The following is a 13,928-nucleotide window of genomic DNA, read 5'->3' on the forward strand; positions in this document are numbered from 1 at the left end:
GGTGAAGAGAGTCTATCCCATGAGAATATCTTCAAGAAGAACAATACAAAGGAAGAAGAAGAAGAGCAACAGACAACTCAAACTTTCTAAGCAAAAAAAAATTCTCTTTTTTCTTTATTTATTTTTTCTAGAACGATATAAACTTTACTGGGTTTTTGTTGTTTTACTAATTATGTTTTTTTTTTCCTTTTTTGGGGTTATAGTTAGCTCTGTTTTTTTGAGTGGTGGTGTTGTATCGTTTGATGGCTCTTGGCTTATTTTGTTATTGTTTTATTATTGTTTTAATGTTGTTTTACTGTTGTTTTCTGTCATTTTTTTTATCACATTTTTCTTAATATTATTGTACTGCTCTATTTTTAATAGCAATAGGGAAATAATAAAATTTGTATGTAAGTTATTTTCTTTAGTATCATATACTGCAATATATGTTCAGTTTTCCTTTGTTGTTCCACTGTTGTTTTTTAGTTGTTCTCATTCTTTTCATTTTTGATGTCTTCTCCTGTTCTCTTGTTGTGCCCCAGTTTCCCACATTTGCTGCATTTGTTATGTTGTTTTTTTTCCAGCCAGCTTTTGTCCTCTTTTTTTTTTTTTTGGTCTTCTAGATTTCACCACTTTAATGGAAGGTAAGACTATTACTGTCCATGATTCTTTCATTCTGGTTACCTCAAACAAATATTCAGTGGTTGGTTTAACATGTGTAATTAAAAACCTACAATTGTTAAACATACGAAACAATAGTAGAACAACCCAAAAACAACACTAGAAAAACCATGATAGTCCTAATATTAATAGTTTTAATGTTTTTGTTTCATCTCACCGGATTTAATGGTTGTTTTTCGGTTGTTCTGGTGTTGTTGTGGTGGTTCTGTATGTGAGTGTAGAAGATGGAGACCTTGTTTCTCATTTTCGGTGTTTAGAGTATAAAAGAAAAAAAAAGTCTAAAGTATCATCAAATCCCAATGTAATCAATGTTTTCAAATAAAAACTGTATTCCCTTTGTATTTCAGAAATTTAAATTCTTCAATATCTCATTCTCAAAACGTATGTGTAGTTTTCTTTTGTTTTTCCACTGTTGTTCTGTTGTTGTTTTTATTTGTCTGATACATATATGTAGGAATGTTTTTGTATTACTAACCGCAAAACAACATTAGAACAATCCTAATTTTTTGTATGAATAATTGTAGTAATTTATCAACTATTTTTTTTCGAATCATTTTGTGTTACAAACGTCAAATTAACAATAGAACAACCCTCATTTATCTTTTTGCATAATAAATTAAAGAATATCACATTTGTGTTTTCGTTTTTTTTTTTTAAACTTCAGATCTAAATCTGGGGTTGTTTTTTTTTTTTTTTGGTTTCTTAAGAATTAAATTAATTTTTGGGTTTTGTTGTGTTTACCTCTGTTATTTTGGGGGGGACAGTGTTCTGTAGTTCTTGTTCTTCAATTCTGCTTCCTTTTACCAAAAACTCTTCGCCGGATTTAATGGTTTTTTCTTGGTGATGTCCGACTCCGGCGACTCCCCACACACGAAGCAGGTCGTTTTCCCGTGTTTTTTACTGTTCACAGTATAAATGTTAAGTTGTTGGGCTTGGGCAGTACAAAAGTAAAGAAAATGGGCTGGAGCAGTAAAAAAGTTGTTTTTGCCGTGTCCCAGTATTTTTGTAAAGTTTTGGTCCAAAAACAGTATATATGTAAATTTCCCTACGTAAATATTAGTTTTAGGTAAAGTTTACGTTTTTTTTATTTTTTCTTATTTAGATTGTACGTGAAAGTATGACCATCAAATGATTTGTTTTATTAAAATAATATTTGTGCTATTATAATTGGTTATTCAAATAAATTTGGGTATATATAAGTCATAACTAAATAATACTTAATATTTAGTTATAGAAAATTTGGAGGAACAACTCATAACTAAATTTGTTCTACTTAATATATATTATGTATTATTCTATTATTTTCATAAGCTTAAAATATCATTATTATTTTAATATTTATAATACTTTTTGTCACTTAAATTGTAAGCACTATTGAATATATTACATAACACTTTTTTTTTTGTATTATGTTATCATGTTCATAAGATTAAAATATCATTATTACTATAGCTTTCACAATGATTTTCAATAATACTTTTTTTTATGATTTAAGAAAATAATTATAACAATAAATATAGTTTTATTCAGAGTAATAAAGAGTACAATTACAAACTTACAACCATGGTAGTATATGAACAAAAAATTGTGAAAGAAACTAACATAAATTGATACAACACATGTATCTCCTACTAAAACTAAAGCTGCCAAGCTCCTAGCTTTCTTGACACTTTTTGCAACAAAATTTGAGCAATCAGTCACTATTAATTCATTCAATTAGCCACTATAGAAAATAGAAAACACACCATTCAAAACAAAATTCTAAACAGAGAATCTCTAATTTAAAATGTCTTTATGAAATTTGGATGCAGAATAGGTCCATGCTTATAGTCACAAATAATAAGATGATATAAACATGATGAACAACGCTAGTACCTTTCCTTGAACAGAGATTAGAGCTGCCTCAGTCACTATTCTTTGATTTGAAGGATACATATCCATATACCAAGGACTGAACTCCAACTTGGGATTTGGTTTTCTGGGACCATCTTAACTATGATTCCCATAGATATAAGAAGAAGCCCTGCCCCATGTTGGTTAGTCATTGGCTTTGTAAATATCACATATGAAAGCAACAAAGTTACTGCTTTTCTAACAGTCGTTATCTACAAAATCAAGCATGGAATGGCATATCAATCAATAAATTTGTGAGAGCAAACCATAAAGTCTGATCGTTTGTGTAATACCCGGAATTAAGAAATGGATTAGCAAAACCCTAACTAGATAATTATGTATAATTGAGGAAATTATATTATTATATAATTTAATATATGTGAAATTATATGAATTTTATTATGTTAAGACCCCGTTGGTGAGCCAGGGGCATTTTAGTAATTATGACCCGAGAAGGGTAAAATTATGAAATTAATTTGATTACGTGCTTAATGGAACTATATTATTATATAGTATACCTGTGTTGTCTTTTCAGGTGTGTTCTGACAGGTTAGCGCGGTATAGTCACAACCGGGAATTTCGGGCCGAACCGGGTTCGGGCCCGAAATGTAAATTGGATTGATAATTTGGCATTTTATTTGATGAATGATAATATGAAATTAATTTTGAATTATGTATGCATGAAATGGCAAAATTACCCTTGTGAGGGTGTATGTGTGAATTTAAGCCATGAGGGCAAAATGGTCTTTTGACCTTTATTTCTCTACAATTAATAAAAGATGGAATTTTGAGGAAAATGAATAGAAAATTCTGGTTTTTCCTCCCTCATACCCGAACCCCTCTATCTCTCAACCCTCTTTAAATTTCAAACTTGATTTTGTGAAGATTTGCTTGGTTTGAAGCTTAGTATTTGAGGATTGATTGAGCTTGGCTTTAAATTGAGTTTAAGGTAACTTTCTTTGGCTTGAATCTTTGTTTAATTTTTGAGTTTAAGTCTTGAAAGAGCATGAAATATGATGTAGGTTGTGCTTATGAATTTGAGATGCATGTTGATGTTGTGGGGTTGTTTTGAGCATGCTTGGAGCTTCAATCTTTTGAGTTTATTTGGATTAGGTTTGGATAGAAATTTTAAGGATTATACTTGTGTGTTTATTCTGTTATTGAGACCTAAAAATTGGTTGTGTGAAGGATGAGTTCTTGGCTTAATTTTATAAGAATTCAAGATAGGATTTTCATGGAAGTAAGCTCAAGTTGGAGCTTTGATTTTCTTGAATTGGTAATCTGATTTTTGGGGGTTTATTGTTGAATTTTGATGCATAAGTATGTGTTTAAGACCCTAAAATATTTGCTAGCTTCTGTAAGTGGATTGATTGAGAATTTGGTTGTGAAAAGCAAGCTTGAGTTCATGGAACTCAAGCTTGGTGCTTTAATGGCACTTTTTGATTTTTAGTGCAATTGTTGGGTTTAAGTTGTGGAATATGTTTATTATGACATATATTGATGCTCTGGAAAGTTTGGGAATGTTTGGGGATGATTTGAGTGAGTTTTGGGGGTTTAAAGATTGAGAAATTTCGTGTTCTCTGCCCAGACAACCGGAATTCCGGTTGGTTCATCCGGAATTCCGGTTGGAGTTCATCGGGAAATGCTGAAATTTGTTTTGGCCATAACTTTTGACTCGGGACTCCGTTTGGGACGTTCTTTATACCGTTGGAAAGCTCTTTTCGAGCTCTATGTGATTATCTGTATTTGAAATGCCATGAATTTATTTTATGAATGTGAAATCAGGGGTTAACCCTATTTGTGAAAATCCGGATTGTGTGTGACTAGGATTACGGCACACAGTCGGGAGCACCGGGGATTTGGAATCTCTACTATTACGGGACAACGGGTAAGACAGTTGATTAGCACGTAGAGTATGCGCAGTGGCGCTTATGTTGAGAATGATATGCATGAATGTTAAGTAACCGGGATTAGGGTTATTACCCTAATAGGAACGGTCTAATAGCCTAGGGTTATTACCCTAGTGATATATGTGTATAAATGCCATGCCATGTTAATTGAAATGAGATTTAAGGATTATGTGCTCAAGGCATAATCAGGTTGGACTCGGTACTCATAACCGAGATGAACCGCTTCTAAGGCCTTAATGTATTTAGACGTGTGAGAGTAACACGTGGGTCTACGTCACGTAGATTTAATTAGATGTGTGAGCGCAACACATAGGTCTACGCCACGTAGACATAAATGGGCATGATGAAATAATGATCAGGTCTGTGCTATACAGACATATGTGAATGAGTATAATATATTTGTTATGATTTATACTGTCTTCTTGGGCTTGGCTCACGGGTGCTCTCTTGTGCAGGAAAGGGTAAGGCATTAGCTGATCAGCCATGAGTTTCAGGAGCAGGGCGAAGAATGTACATGTTCATGCCACTTCAGACCAAGCGGGTTATGGGTCTAACAGTGTTGACTTTTGTATTCTGTTTTGCCGCTTAGGTCGGCTAGTAAGAAAGAACTTGTAATAAGTTTGTAAATGTTTTTTGGGATCCCAACTATTTTGAAAAGTTTAAATATATTACAAGTTTATTTTCAGTCTGTTTAATATAAAAGTTTAAATTCTGCGATATTTTAATTAGTAATCCCGGTTAGGGGATTAGGGCTTCATAAGTATTTTGGGTAGCGTGCCTAATTATTTAGGGCGTTACAATTTGGTATCAGAGCGCCAAGGTTTTTAAACTTCCTGTAGACCGGCCGAACATGTACATTCGTCGTCAGATAGGCTCGACTCATGGTGCAGTAAGTATTGAGAGTAAATACTTGACTGTATGTGTGATCATTTGTTTACCGCTTTCCATTTTAGGCAGTATGCAAGCATCTAGAGTATGTATGTGTTATGTGATGCCATGCTATAAATGCTATTTGTTTATGTAAATATGTATGAGGTAAATAGATGAGTTAGGGTTTAAGGCAATAAGTGCGTAAGTGTGGTATTGGTGCTTAACTCGGCGGGGTTGTTGATTACGGGGGTACTAGTAATGGACCCTCCGCAATCATCTAGACCACGGGGCGAGCAAGTAGAGCCGGGGTTACCAAACCGATCCACCAAGACCTTGCCTCCACCTCCGCAAAATCCGGGGATAATGCGGGGGCCGTTAATGCTAATCCTCCCGCCGATCGGCAGCGGATGTTTCATGAAATGCGAAGTGTCATACTTCGTCAAGAGGAAGAGTTGCAACGTTTAAGGCAACAAGCTGCCCCGAAATCAAGGGTTACCACCAGCTCCTGTGCCAGTGGTGGGTAACCAAGGGTATATTATGCCGCACCGGGACTCTGTGTTCGAGCGGTTTGTGAAGCTGCAACCTCCGGCTTTTCTGGGAGGCATTGATATTATTAAGGCCGATCAATGGATGAGCACTGTTACCCGTATCCTCGATAATATGGGGGTGACGGGAACTGAGAGGGTGAATTGTGCGGCCTTTATGTTTCAAGATCATGCCCGCGTATGGTGGGATATAGTGAATCAGACTCGAGATGTCAGTGTGATGACATGGGAAGAGTTCAAGAAACTTTTTGAAGAAAAGTTTTATAACGTTGCAGTGAGGACTTCACACCAAGAAGATTTTGTGAAGTTGACTCAGGGGAAAATGTCTGTGGCTGAATATACTCTGGAATTCGATCGGTTATCTAAATTTGCTGGTGATCTGGTGCCTACAGATTTTACCAGAAAGCAGAAATATGTTCGAGGACTAAATGCTACAATTAGTCGGGACTTGAAGATTACCACATCACATGACACTCTGTATAAGAGAGTGGTAGACTTGGCCTTAATTGCTGAGGAGGCCGAGCAACAAGTAATGAAGGAGCAGGCTGCAAAGGATGCCGCCATGGCATCAAACCCTCCTACTAGTGGTAATGTCAGTAAGGGGACCGACAGTGGCAACCCTGAGCACAAACGGAAGGCTGAGGCTTCCGGAGCTTCAGGGGGAAATAGAAAGTTTCGGGGAAACAGAGGTGGCCGTCAGGGTCGCGGGTCCTCATTCCGATCATATCTAGAATGTCCTAAATGCAAGAAGCATCATCCTGGTGAGTGCCGAGCCAAGGCATGTTTCCAGTGTGGCATGGTGGGCCACTTTATCAGAGACTGTCCCCAAGCCAAGAGAGAAGAGCCTAAGAAGAATGTTGCTCAGAGCCCGGGGCGACTTTTCACTATAACTCAGGCAGATGCTGATGCTAGTCCGTCAGTTGTGACAGGTCAGTTATCTATTAATGGTTGTGCTTATACTGTGTTATTTGATTCGGGAGCTACTCATTCATATGTATCGAGTAGAGTGATAGAAAGTTTACATAAGCCATGTGATATTTATGTTTCGGGGTTTGGAACCCTGTTACCCTCGGGAGACCTGATAATATCCACAAGGTGGATTCAGTCCTTGTCTTTTTGGATTGACGGTTGTGAGTTGACCGCCAATCTAATTGAGCTGCAATTATCTGATTTTGACATAATCCTGGGAATGGATTTTCTGTCTAAATATGGAGCGATGATTGACTGCAAACGGAAGATGGTGGTGTTTGAGCCCGACGGTGCTAACCCAGCGGTGTTCGTGGGTAAAGTTCAAGGGGCACGCATACCGAGAATATCACTGTTGAAAGCTAAAGACCTGATGGGTAGAGGTTGTCTAGGGTTCATAGTTACTACAGTGGACACTAGCCAACCTGTGACATCGGGGCCTGAGAATACGAGATTGGTATGTGAGTTCCTTGATGTCTTTCCAGAAGATTTGTCGGGATTGCCACCTGTTCGGGAAATTGAATTTGTTATTGAATTGGCTCCGGGAGTGGATCCAGTGTCTAAGGCACCGTACCGAATGGCTCCAGCTGAGTTGAAGGAATTGAAGATACAATTGCAAGAGTTACTGAATCTGGGATTTATCAGACCGAGCTACTCACCTTGGGGTGCTCCGGTTTTGTTTGTGAAGAAGAAAGACGGAACCTTGCGAATGTGTATTGATTACCGGGAGTTGAACAAGCTTACCATTAAGAATAAGTATCCTTTACCTCGAATTGATGATCTGTTTGATCAACTGAAGGGGAAGACGGTCTTTTCCAAGATTGATCTTCGCTCAGGCTATCATCAGCTGAGAATTCGAGAGGAAGATATCCCAAAAACTGCGTTCCGTACTCGGTATGGACACTATGAATTTCTTGTGATGTCTTTTGGATTCACTAATGCCCCGGCGGCATTCATGGATTTGATGAACCGGGTGTTTAAGGATTACCTGGATAGGTTCGTGATTGTGTTTATTGACGACATTTTGGTGTACTCTGAGACATTAGAAGAGCATGAGTTGCATCTCAGAGAAGTTTTGCAAAGCTTATGGGATCACAAGCTTTATGCTAAGTTCAAAAAGTGTGAATTATGGTTATCTCGTGTCTCATTTTCGGGGCACATAGTGGATAAAGATGGGATCATGGTGGATCCAGCCAAAATTGAAGCTGTTCGGGATTGGCCGATGCGAAGTCGGCTACGAGAGGTCGAAGTTTTCGGGTTTGGCTGGTTATTATCGTCGGTTCGTTGAGGGTTTTTCAAAGATTGCCGTACCCTTAACGGAGCCGACCCGAAAGAACCGAAGTTTGTTTGGACCGATCGGTGTGAGAAAAGTTTCTGGAGTTAAAGCAACGCTTGATTACCGCTCCGTACTAACTCTTCCTTCTGATAAGGAAACGTTTGTGGTATATTATGATGCCTCGAGACAGGGTCTCGGCTGTGTGCTTATGCAGGCTGGGAGGGTAATAGCTTATGCTTCTCGGCAGTTAAAAGAGTACGAGCAGAGACACCCTACTCACGATCTTGAACTCGCAGCAGTGGTATTTTCGCTAAAGATTTGGCGGCATTACCTTTATGGCGAGAAGTGTGAGATATACACTGATCATAAAAGTCTGAAATACTTCTTCACCCAGAAGGACTTGAATATGAGACAGAGGCGTTGGCTAGAGTTGGTGAAGGATTATGATTGTGAGATCCTTTATCACCCTGGTAAGGCCAACGTGGTTGCTGATGCCTTAAGTAGAAAGGGTCAGAGTCAGTTAAATACGGTGAAGCAAATCTCCCAGCAGCTAGCAAATGAGATGACTCGAGCTCAGATTGAGTTGGTTGTGGGGCAATTGGCTAATATTACCCTACAATCCACCCTTTTAGAGAGAATTAAAGAAGCACAAAAGCAAGATTCAGAGTTGATAAAAACCCGAGCTAGGGTTTTGGCTGGGAAGGCTAGTGATTTCTCAGTAGATGAAACGGGAATGTTGAGATTTGGAAGTCGAGTTTGTGTGCCTATGAATGAAAACATCAAGAAAGAGATCATGGATGAGTCTCACACGACTCCTTATTCAGTTCATCCAGGGTCGACAAAGATGTACCAAGACCTGAAAGCCATGTTCTGGTGGCCAGGCATGAAAAACGACATCGCTGAGTATGTTGCAAAGTGCCTTACGTGTCAGCAAGTGAAAGCTGAGCACCAGCGACCTGCAGGGTTGCTGCAACCACTGAAAATACCAGAATGGAAATGGGAAGATATAGCTATGGACTTCGTGGTAGGTATGCCTAGAACCACGGGAAAATTTGACTCTGTGTGGGTCATAGTGGACAGGTTTACAAAGTCTGCTCACTTTTTACCTGTTCGGACGAATTTCTCCATTGATCAGTATGCTGAATTATATGTTAGAGAAATTGTTCGTCTGCACGGTGTCCCAAAGTCCATTGTGTCGGATAGAGATCCGAAGTTTACATCGAGATTCTGGGAGAGTCTGCATCGAGCTATGGGAACTCAATTAAAGTTCAGCACAGCTTTTCATCCTCAGACGGATGGGCAATCTGAGAGGACCATTCAGATTTTAGAGGACATGCTACGGGCATGTGTGCTTGACTTTGAGGGATCATGGGTAAAGTACCTTCCCCTGATCGAGTTTTCTTATAATAACAGCTATCAGGCAACAATCGGGATGGCTCCTTATGAACTTTTGTATGGAAGAAAATGTAGATCGCCCATTCACTGGGATGAAGTGGGTGAAAGAAAGTTCCTGGGTCCCGAAGCTGTTCAGAAAACAAGTGAGGCAGTTGATAAGATTAGAGCGCGAATGCTCGCGGCTCAGAGTAGGCAAAAGAGTTATGCCGATCCAAAGCGTCGAGATATTGATTTTCAAGTCGGGGACATGGTATTTCTCCGAATATCTCCGATGAAAGGCATAAAACGCTTTGGGAAGAAAGGAAAGCTTAGCCCGAGGTTCATTGGACCTTTTGAAATCCTTGAGAGGATAGGGCAAGTAGCGTACAGGTTGGCTATGCCCCCAGCGCTGGCAGCTGTACATGATGTGTTTCATGTTTCAATGCTTCGGAAATATGTCTCAGACTCGTCCCATGTTCTGAGTTATGAAGCATTGGAACTTCAGCCGGACTTGTCATACGAGGAACAACCAGTGCAAATACTTGATAGAAGAGAAAAAGTCTTGAGAAGCAAGACGGTGGCACTGGTGAAAGTACTGTGGAGGAACAGTAAAGTAGAAGAGGCAACTTGGGAACTCGAGACGGATATGCAGCAGAAATATCCGGAGTTGTTCAGGTAAATTTCGGGACGAAATTTCTATAAGGAGGGGGTAATTGTAATACCCGGAATTAAGAAATGGATTAGCAAAACCCTAACTAGATAAATATGTATAATTGAGGAAATTATATTATTATATAATTTAATATATGTGAAATTATATGAATTTTATTATGTTAAGACCCCGTTGGTGAGCCGGTGGGCATTTTAGTAATTATGACCCGATAAGGGTAAAATTATGAAATTAATTTGATTACGTGCTTAATGGAACTATATTATTATATAGTATACCCGTGTTGTCTTTTCGGTGTGTGTTACGACGGAGTTAGCGCGGTATAGTCACAATCGGAATTTCGGTAGAACCGGGTTCGGGCCCGAAATGTAAATTGGATTGATAATTTGGCATTTTATTTGATGAATGATAATATGAAATTAATTTTGAATTATGTATGCATGAAATGGCAAAATTACCCTTGTGAGGGTGTATGTGTGAATTTAAGCCATGAGGGCAAAATGGTCTTTTGACCTTTATTTCTCTACAATTAATAAAAGATGGAATTTTGAGGAAAATGAATAGAAAATTCTGGTTTTTCCTCCCTCATACCCGAACCCCTCTATCTCTCAACCCTCTTTAAATTTCAAACTTGATTTTGTGAAGATTTGCTTGGTTTGAAGCTTAGTATTTGAGGATTGATTGAGCTTGGCTTTAAATTGAGTTTAAGGTAACTTTCTTTGGCTTGAATCTTTGTTTAATTTTTGAGTTTAAGTCTTGAAAGAGCATGAAATATGATGTAGGTTGTGCTTATGAATTTGAGATGCATGTTGATGTTGTGGGGTTGTTTTGAGCATGCTTGGAGCTTCAATCTTTTGAGTTTATTTGGATTAGGTTTGGATAGAAATTTTAAGGATTATACTTGTGTGTTTATTCTGTTATTGAGACCTAAAAATTGGTTGTGTGAAGGATGAGTTCTTGGCTTAATTTTATAAGAATTCAAGATAGGATTTTCATGGAAGTAAGCTCAAGTTGGAGCTTTGATTTTCTTGAATTGGTAATCTGATTTTTGGGGGTTTATTGTTGAATTTTGATGCATAAGTATGTGTTTAAGACCCTAAAATATTTGCTAGCTTCTATAAGTGGATTGATTGAGAATTTGGTTGTGAAAAGCAAGCTTGAGTTCATGGAACTCAAGCTTGGTGCTTTAATGGCACTTTTTGATTTTTAGTGCAATTGTTGGGTTTAAGTTGTGGAATATGTTTATTATGACATATATTGATGCTCTGGAAAGTTTGGGAATGTTTGGGGATGATTTGAGTGAGTTTTGGGGGTTTAAAGATTGAGAAATTTCGTGTTCTCGCTCCCAGACAACCGGAATTCCGGTTGGTTCATCCGGAATTCCGGTTGGAGTTCATCGGGAAATGCTGAAATTTGTTTTGGCCATAACTTTTGACTCGGGACTCCGTTTGGGACGTTCTTTATACCGTTGGAAAGCTCTTTTCGAGCTCTATGTGATTATCTGTATTTGAAATGCCATGAATTTATTTTATGAATGTGAAATCAGGGGTTAACCCTATTTGTGAAAATCCCGGATTGTGTGTGACTAGGATTACCGCACACAGTCGGGAGCACCGGGGATTTGGAATCTCTACTATTACAGGACAACAGGTAAGACAGTGATTAGCACGTAGAGTATGCGCAGTGGCGCTTATGTTGAGAATGATATGCATGAATGTTAAGTAACCGGGATTAGGGTTATTACCCTAATAGGAACGGTCTAATAGCCTAGGGTTATTACCCTAGTGATATATGTGTATAAATGCCATGCCATGTTAATTGAAATGAGATTTAAGGATTATGTGCTCAAGGCATAATCAGGTTGGACTCGGTACTCATAACCGAGATGAACCGCTTCTAAGGCCTTAATGTATTTAGACGTGTGAGAGTAACACGTGGGTCTACGTCACGTAGATTTAATTAGATGTGTGAGCGCAACACATAGGTCTACGCCACGTAGACATAAATGGGCATGATGAAATAATGATCAGGTCTGTGCTATACAGACATATGTGAATGAGTATAATATATTTGTTATGATTTATACTGTCTTGCTGGGCTTGGCTCACGGGTGCTCTACTGTGCAGGAAAGGGTAAGGCATTAGCTGATCAGCCATGAGTTTCAGGAGCAGGGCGAAGAATGTACATGTTCATGCCACTTCAGACCAAGCGGGTTATGGGTCTAACAGTGTTGACTTTTGTATTCTGTTTTGCCGCTTAGGTCGGCTAGTAAGAAAGAACTTGTAATAAGTTTGTAAATGTTTTTTTGGGATCCCAACTATTTTGAAAAGTTTAAATATATTACAAGTTTATTTTCAGTCTGTTTAATATAAAAGTTTAAATTCTGCGATATTTTAATTAGTAATCCCGGTTAGGGGATTAGGGCTTCATAAGTATTTTGGGTAGCGTGCCTAATTATTTAGGGCGTTACAGTTTGAGTTACCCCTCTTCTTCAGTATGTTACCACAATAAATTTTGAAAGATGATGTTAGCATTCTCAGTCTATATCCTTAGTTCCTTACTAATTCTAACACATAAACCAGCAAAAATAGCAAAACCAACTAAATGTTCAAGTATGGAACATAGGTAGGAGATTCAAGTCTTAGAAAATTACTATAGCAGGGGTGGCTGCACCGAAAAGAGCAATGATGGATAGCACAGAAACTTGCCCAACGTAAGTCGCCATGGCTTCAAACACAAACACTCCATAAACATATGGATGTTGCAAAAATTTTCCGGTGACATGATGAGCAAGATTGTGATTTTGATGTTAGAACTTGAAAGAGGTGTGGAAAGTGCAGAAGTTAAATAAAATTTTAGCTTTATTAGCAGATGCAGGAAATATATATAGATATATATATATATATATCAACTTATAAATTGAAACTATTATCACTAAAAATTCAAACAGTGGACAAAGAAACAAATGTACCTTTGAGTTGGGAGACATAACTATTTTTTAAAAGTAGCAGATGCATGTCAAGTGGGAAAAACTTTGGTACAGAATGCAGTAGCCAAAGGGAGCTAGTAAAGAAACTATATATTAAAATTGACACAGCAAATACACAATAAATGACTTGAAATCTTAAATCTCTATTCATGACAAATGAAATGTTTGATTAGAATTGTTCACAACATCATGTGATAAATAACAAAGATGACAAATCTAAAATGAAAAATTCACAATTGTAAGGATTCAAGTATTCAAATCCATAGTTCTGTCTATAGTAATTCCACAATGCTAGTTCTGTCTATGATTTCAAAATAGGAAGGATAGCTAAGGATCATGGGAGAAACTTTGGAAAACTAAATCATATAAAGGGAATTTATAACAGTTTATCTACAAAACTTAATTATCTATTTTGCTAAAGATGAAGAATTAAAATCATGAAACAATAAGCATTTTATTCCATATCAGCATATTCTAAAATAGTAAGAATTAAAATTTATATTCACAAAGAGCCTCCTTCTAGAGCTTTGATATTTAACCACATCAAAAGTCAAGAACTGTGATGTTTAACAATAGAACACACAGCAGTGGTATAAAAAACTACTCAAAGCCACATATTATGACTTACCCTATATGCGAAATGAAAAACATTCCAACCCAAGTTACCAACCAAACACTTACGCCATATGGAGGAGTACGAAGCTGTAAATAGCGGCGGCTCTGAGACAAATACGGTTGGCGACAAGAGAGAGAGAGAGAGAGAGAGATGCGGCTG

The 13,928-nt window shown here is 37.8% G+C and overlaps 1 long non-coding RNA gene across 1 annotated transcript; it reads right to left on the reverse strand.

The window, feature by feature from the left end:
* Positions 1-2,149: 2,149 nt before the first annotated feature.
* Positions 2,150-12,984, reverse strand: LOC133035600 (uncharacterized). The gene is made up of 2 exons (XR_009686741.1): positions 12,818-12,984; positions 2,150-2,765 (listed from the first exon to the last, which is right to left on the reverse strand). It is a non-coding gene; the product is annotated as an uncharacterized LOC133035600 (long non-coding RNA).
* Positions 12,985-13,928: the final 944 nt, after the last annotated feature.

Source organism: Cannabis sativa, chromosome 3 (assembly GCF_029168945.1).
Source record: "Cannabis sativa cultivar Pink pepper isolate KNU-18-1 chromosome 3, ASM2916894v1, whole genome shotgun sequence".
Taxonomy (NCBI): domain Eukaryota; kingdom Viridiplantae; phylum Streptophyta; class Magnoliopsida; order Rosales; family Cannabaceae; genus Cannabis; species Cannabis sativa.